This window comes from Triticum dicoccoides, chromosome 5A (assembly GCF_002162155.2).
Source record: "Triticum dicoccoides isolate Atlit2015 ecotype Zavitan chromosome 5A, WEW_v2.0, whole genome shotgun sequence".
NCBI lineage: Eukaryota > Viridiplantae > Streptophyta > Magnoliopsida > Poales > Poaceae > Triticum > Triticum dicoccoides.
The window spans coordinates 687,455,003-687,463,213 of NC_041388.1; positions in this window are offsets into that span (position 1 = coordinate 687,455,003).

Below are 8,211 nucleotides of genomic sequence, written 5' to 3' on the forward strand. Positions count from 1 at the left end.
CACATCATTCTCTAATGATGTGATCCCGTTCATCAAATGACAACTCATGTCTATGGCTAGAAAACTTAACCATCTTTGATTAACGAGCTAGTCAAGTAGAGGCATACTAGTGACACTCTGTTTGTCTATGTATTCACACATTTACTAAGTTTCCGGTTAATACAATTCTAGCATGAATAATAAATATTTATCATGATATAAGAAAATATAAATAACAACTTTATTATTGCCTCTAGGGCATATTTCCTTCAGTCTCCCACTTGCACTAGAGTCAATAATCTAGATTACATTGTTATATGATTCTAACACCCATGGAGTCCTAGGGCTGATCATGTTTTCCTCGCGAGAGAGGCTTAGTCAATGGGTCTGCAACATTCAGATCCGTATGTATTTTGCAAATCTCTATGTCTCCCACCTTGACTTGATCGCGGATGGAATTGAAGCGTCCCTTGATGTGCTTGGTTCTCTTGTGAAATCTGGATTCTTTTGCCAAGGCAACTGCACCGGTATTGTCACAAAAGATTTTCATTGGACCTCATGCACTAGGTATGACACCTAGATCGGATATGAACTCCTTCATCAGGACTCTTTCATTTGCTGCTTCCAAAGCAGCTATGTATTCCATTTCACATGTGGATCCCACCACGACGCTTTGCTTAGAACTGCACCAAATTACAACTCCGCCATTCAATAAAAATATGTATCCGGTTTGTGACTTAGAGTCATCCGGATCAGTGTCAAATCTTGCATCGACGTAACCATTTACGACGAGCTCTTTGTCACCTCCATAAACGAGAAACATATCCTTAGTCCTTTTCAGGAATTTCAGGATATTCTTGACCGCTGTCCACTGATCCACTCCTGGATTACTTTGGTACCTCCCTACTAAATTAATAGAAAGACACACATCAGGTCTGGTACACAACATTGCATATATGATAGAACCTATGGCTGAAGCATAGGGAATGACTTTTATTTTCTCTCTATCTTCTGTAGTGGTCGGGCATTGAGTCTGACTCAACTTCACACCTTGTAACACAGGCAAGAACCCTTTCTTTGCTTGATCCATCTTGAACTTCTTCAAAACTTTATCAAGGTATGTGCTTCGTGAAAGTCCAATTAAGCGTCTTGGTCTATCTTTATAGATCTTGATGCCAATATGTAAGCATCTTCACTGAGGTCTTTCATTAAAAATTCTTATTCAAGTATCCTTTTATGATATTCAGAAATTCAGTATCATTTCCGATCAACAATATGTCATCCAGATATAATATCAGAAATGCTACAGAGCTCCCACTCACTTTCTTGTAAATACAGGCTTCTCCAAAAGTCTGTATAAAACCATATGCTTTGATCACACTATCAAAGCATACATTCCAACTCCGAGATGCTTGCACCAGTCCATAAATGGATCGCTGGAGCTTACACACTTTGTTGGCACCTTTTGGATTGACAAAACCTTCTGGTTGCATCATATACAACTCTTCTTTAAGGTATCCATCAAGGAATGTTGTTTTGACATCCATTTGCCAAATTTCATAATCATAAAATGCGGTGATTGCTAACATGATTCGGACATACTTAAGCATCACTACGGATGAGAAAGTCTCATCGTAGTCAACTCCTTGAACTTGTCGAAAACCTTTCTCAACAAGTCGAGCTTTGTAGACAGTAATATTACTGTCAGCGTCAGTCTTCTTCTTCAAGATCCATTTATTCTCTATGGCTTGCCGATCATCAGGAAAGTCAACCAAAGTCCACACTTTGTTCTCATACATGGATCCCATCTCAGATTTCATGGCCTCAAGCCATTTTGCGGAATCTGGGCTCATCATCGCTTCCTCATAGTTCGTAGGTTCGTCATGGTCAAGTAACATGACCTCCAGAACAGGATTAGCGTACCACTCTGATGCGGATCTTACTCTGGTTGACCTACGAGGTTCGGTAGTGACTTGATCAGAAGTTTCATGATCATCATTATTAGCTTCCTCACTAATTGGTGTTGGAATCACTGGAACTGATTTATGTGATGGACTACTTTCCAATAGGGGAGCAGGTACAATTACCTCATCAAGTTCTACTTTCCTCCCACTCACTTCTTTCGAGAGAAACTCCTTCTCTAGAAAGGATCCATTCTTAGCAACGAATATATTGCCCTCGGATCTGTGATAGAAGGTGTACCCAACAGTCTCCTTTGTGTATCCTATAAAGACACATTTCTCCGATTTGGGTTCGAACTTATCAGGTTGAAGCTTTTTCACATAAGCATTGCAACCCCAAACTTTAAGAAACGACAACTTGGGTTTCTTGCCAGACCACAGTTCATAAGGTGTCGTCTCAACGGATTTCGATGGTGCCCTATTTAACGTGAATGCAGCCATCTCTAAAGCATAACCCCAAAACGATAGCGGTAAATCAGTAAGAGACATCATAGATCACACCATATCTAGTAAAGTGCGGTTACGACGGTCGCACCATTACGCCGTGGTGTTCCAGGTGGCGTGAGTTGCAAAACTATTCCACATTGTTTCAAATGAAGACCAAACTCATAACTCAAATATTCACCTCCACGATCAGATCATAGAAACTTAATTTTCTTGTTACGATGATTTTCCACTTCACTCTGAAATTCTTTGAACTTTTCAAATGTCCCAGACTTATGTTTCATAAAGTCGATATGCCCATATCTGCTCAAATCATCTGTGAAGGTCAGAAAATAACGATACCCGCCACGAGCATCCACACTCATCGGGCCGCATACATCAGTATGTATTATTTCTAATAAGTATGTTTCTCGTTCCATTGTTCTGGAGAATGGAGTCTTAGCTAGTCATCTTGCCCATGAGGCATGGTTCGCAATCATCAAGTGATTCATAATCAAGTGATTCCAAAAGCCCATCAGCATTGAGTTTCTTCATGCGCTTTACACCAATAGACCTAAACGGTAGTGCCACAAATAAGTTGCACTATCATTATTAAACTTATATCTTTTGGCTTCAATACTATGAATATGTGTATCACTACTATCAAGATTTAGTAAAAATAGACCACTCATCAAGGGTGCATGACCATAAAAGATATTACTCGTATAAATAGAACAAACATTATTATCTGATTTAAATGAATGATCATCTCGCATCAAACAAGATCCAGATATAATGTTCTTGCTTAATGCTAGCACCAAATAACAAGTATTCATGTCTAAAACTAATCCCGAAGGTAGATGTAGAGGTAGCGGGCCGACGGCGATCACATCGACTTTGGAACCATTTCCCACGCGCATCGCCACCTCGTCCTTAGCCAATCTTCGCTTAATCCGTAGCCCTTGTTTCGAGTTGCAAATATTAGCAACAGAACCAGTATCAAATACCCAGGCGCTACTGCGAGCATTATTAAGGTACACATCAATAAGATGTATATAAAATATACCTTTCACTTTGCCATCCTTCTTATCCACCAAATACTTGGGGCAGTTCCACTTCCAGTGACCTGTCCCTTTGCAGTAGAAGCACTCAGTCTCATGTTTAGGTCCAGACTTGGGCTTTTTCACTTGAGCAGCAACTTGATTGCCGTTCTTCTTGAAGTCCCCCTTCTTCTCTTTGCCCTTTCTTCTTGAAACTGGTGGTCTTGTTGACCATCAACACTTGATGCTCCTTCTTGATTTCTACCTCCGCGGCCTTTAGCATTGTGAAGAGCTTGGGGATTCTCTTATCCATCCCTTGCATATTATAGTTCATCACGAAGCTTTTGTAGCTTGGTGGCAGTGATTGAAGAACTCTGTCAATGACACTATCAACCGGAAGATTAACTCCCAGCTGAGTCAAGTGATTGTGGTACCCAGACATTCTGCGTATGTGTTCACTGACATAACTATTCTCCTCCATTTTGCAGCTATAGAACTTACTGGAGACTTCATATCTCTCAATTCGGGCATTTGCTTGAAATATTAACTTCAACTCCTGGAACATCTCATATGCTCCATGTGTTGGAAATATGCCCTAGAGGCAATAATAAATTGGTTATTATTATATTTCCTTGTTCATGATAATCGTTTATTATCCATGCTAGAATTGTATTGATAGGAAACTCGGATACATGTGTGGATACATAGACAACACCATGTCCCTAGTAAGCCTCTAGTTGACTGGCTCGTTGATCAATAGATGGTTATGGTTTCCTGACCATGGACATTGGATGTCGTTGATAACAGGATCACATCATTAGGAGAATGATGTGATGGACAAGACCCAATCCTAAGCCTAGCACAAGATCGTGTAGTTCGTTTGCTAAAGCTTTTCTAATGTCAAGTATCATTTCCTTAGACCATGAGATTGTGCAACTCCCGGATACCGTAGGAGTGCTTTGGGTGTGCCAAACGTCACAACGTAACTGGGTGGCTATAAAGGTACACTACAGGTATCTCCGAAAGTGTCTGTTGGGTTGGCACGAATCGAGACAGGGATTTGTCACTCCGTGTAAACGGAGAGGTATCTCTGGGCCCACTCGGTAGGACATCATCATAATGTGCACAATGTGATCAAGGAGTTGATCACGGGATGATGTGTTACAGAACGAGTAAAGAGACTTGCCGGTAACGAGATTGAACAAGGTATCGGGATACTGACGATCGAATCTCGGGCAAGTATCATACCGATAGACAAAGGGAATTGTATACGGGATTGATTAAGTCCTTGACATCGTGGTTCATCCGATGAGATCATCGTGGAACATGTAGGAGACAACATGGGTATCCAGATCCCGCTGTTGTTTATTGACTGGAGAGTTATCTCGGTCATGTCTACATGGTTCCCGAACCCGTAGGGTCTACACACATAAGGTTCGATGACGCTAGGGTTATAGGGAAAGTATGTACGCGGTTACCGAATGTTGTTCGGAGTCCCAGATGAGATCTCGGACATCACGAGGAGTTCCGGAATGGTCCGGAGGTAAAGATTTATATATGGGAAGTCCTGTTTTGGTCACCGGAAAAGTTTCGGGTTTATCGGTAATGTATCGGGACCACCGGGAGGGTCCCGGTGGTCCACCAAGTGGGGCCACCAGCCCTGGAGGGCTGCATGGGCCAAGTGTGGGAGGGGACCAGCCCCTGGTGGGCTGGTGCGCCTCCCCATCAAGGCCCAAGGCGCAAGGGAGAGTGGAAGGGGGCAAACCCTAGGCTCAGATGGGCCTAAGGCCCACCTAGTGGTGCGCCCCCCTCTCTCCCCCCTTGGTCGCCTCCCAGATGGGATCTGGGGGCTGCCGCCACCCCTAGGGAGGGAACCCTAGGTGGGGGCGCAGCCCCTCCCCTTCCCCTATATATACTTGAGGTTTTGGGCTGCCAGAGACACGAATTCTTCCCCTGTTGGCGCAGCCCTACCCCTCTCCCTCCTCGTCTCTCATAGTGCTTAGCGAAGCCATGCTGGAGTCCCGCGCTCCTCCACCACTACCACGCCGTCGTGCTGCTGCTGGATGGAGTCTTCCCCAACCTCTCCTTCTCCCCTTGCTGGATCAAGGCGTAGGAGACGTCACCGGGCTGTACGTTTGTTGAACATGGAGGTGTCGTCCATTCGGCACTAGGATCATCGGTGATTTGGATCACGACGAGTACGACTCCATCAACCCCGTTCACTTGAATGCTTCCGCTTAGCGATCTACAAGGGTATGTAGATGCACTCTCCTTCCCTCGTTGGTAGACTTCTCCATAGATTGATCTTGGTGATGCGTAGAAAAATTTGAATTTCTGCTGCATTCCCCAACAGTGGTATCAGAGCTAGGTCTATGCGTAGTTTCTATGCACGAGTAGAACACAAAGTAGTTGTGGGTGTTGATTTTGTTCAATATGCTTACCGTTACTAGTCCAATCTTGATTCGGCGGCATTGTGGGATGAAGCGGCCCGGACCGACCTTACACGTACTCTTACGTGAGACTGGTTCCACCGATTGACATGCACTAGTTGCATAAGGTGGCTGGCGGGTGTCTGTCTCTCCCACTTTAGTCGGATGGGATTCGATGAACAGGGTCCTTATGAAGGGTAAACAGAAATTGGCAATTCACGTTGTGGTTTTAGCGTAGGTAAGAAACGTTCTTGCTAGAAACCTATAGTAGCCACGTAAAAAAACTTGCGACAACAATTAGAGGACGTCTAACTTGTTTTTGCAGCAAGTGTTTTGTGATGTGATATGGCCAAAGGATGTGATGAATGATATATATGTGATGTATGAGATCATGTTCTTGTAATAGGAATCACGACTTGCATGTCGATGAGTATGACAACCGGCAGGAGCCATAGGAGTTGTCTTTATTTTTGTATGACCTGCGTGTCATTGAGAAACGCCATGTAAATTACTTTACTTTATTGCTAAACGTGTTAGCCATAGTAGTAGAAGTAATAGTTGGCGAGCAACTTCATGGAGACACGATGATGGAGATCATGATGATGGAGATCATGGTGTCATGCCGGTGACAAGATGATCATGGAGCCCCAAGATGGAGATCAAAGGAGCTATATGATATTGGCCATATCATGTCACTATTATTTGATTGCATGTGATGTTTATCATGTTTTTGCATCTTGTTTACTTAGAACGACAGTAGTAAATAAGATGATCCCTCATAATAATTTCAAGAAAGTGTTCCCCCTAACTGTGCACCGTTGCGACAGTTCGTTGTTTCGAAGCACCACGTGATGATCCGGTGTGATAGATTCCAACGTTCACATACAACGGGTGTAAGACAGATTTACACATGAAAACACTTAGGTTGACTTGGCGAGCCTAGCATGTACAGACATGGCCTTGGAACACAGAAGACCGAAAGGTCGAACATGAGTCGTATAGAAGATACGATCAACATGAAGATGTTCACCGATGTTGACTAGTCCGTCTCACGTGATGATCGGACACGGCCTAGTTGACTCGGATCATGTAATCACTTAGATGACTAGAGGGATGTCTATCTGAGTGGGAGTTCATAAGATGAACTTAATTATCCTGAACATAGTCAAAAGGTCTTCGCAAATTATGTCGTGGCTCGCGCTTCAGTTCTACTGTTTAGATATGTTCCTGGAGAAAATTTAGTTGAAAGTTGATAGTAGCAATTATGCGGACTAGGTCCGTAAACTGAGGATTGTCCTCATTGCTTCATAGAAGGCTTGTGTCCTTAATGCACCGCTCAGTGTGCTGAACCTCGAACGTCGTCTGTGGATGTTGCGAACATCTGACATACACATTTTGATAACTACGTGATAGTTCAGTTAAACGGTTTAGAGTTGAGGCACCGAAGACGTTTTGAAACGTCGCGAGACATATGAGATGTTTCGAGGGCTGAAATTGGGATTTCAGGCTCGTGCCCACGTCAAGAGGTATAAGACCTCCGACGGTTTTCTTAGCCTGCAAACTAAGGGAGAAAAGCTCAATTGTTGAGCTTGTGCTTAGATTGTCTGAGTACAACAATCATTTGAATCGAGTGAGAGTTGATCTTCCAGATGAGATAGTGATGTTTCTCCGAACTCATTACCACCAAGCTGCTAGAGCTTTGTGATGAACTATAATATATCAGGGACATATATGATGATCCTTGAGATATTCGCGATGTTTGACACCACAGAAGTAGAAATCAAGAAGGAGCATCAATTGTTGATGGTTGAACCACTAGTTTCAAGAAGGGCAAGGGTAAGAAGGGATACTTCATGAAACGGCAAATCAGCTGCTGCTTTAGTGAAGAAACCCAAGGTTGAACCCAAACCCGAGACTAAGTGCTTCTGTAATAAGGGGAACAGCCACTGGAGCAGAATTACCCTAGATACTTGGTAGATGAGAAGGCTGGCAAGGTTGATAGAAGTATATTGGATATACATTGTGTTAATGTGTACTTTACTAGTACTCCTAGTAGCACCATGGTATTGGATACCGGTTCGGTTGCTAAGTGTTAGTGAACTCGAAATAAAAGGCTGCGGAGTAAACGGAGACTAGCTAAAGGTGAGCTGGCGATATGTGTTCGAAGTTTTTACCAAGCTTGATGTGATCAAGCATCGCACGCTCCCTCTACCATCGAGATTGGTGTTTGCGTTGAGCATAGACATGATTGGATTGTGTCTATCGCAATACGGTTATTCATTTAAGGAGAATAATGGTTACTCTGTTTATTTGAATAATACCTTCAATGGTCTTGCACCTAAAATGAATGGTTTATTGAATCTCGATCGTAGTGATACA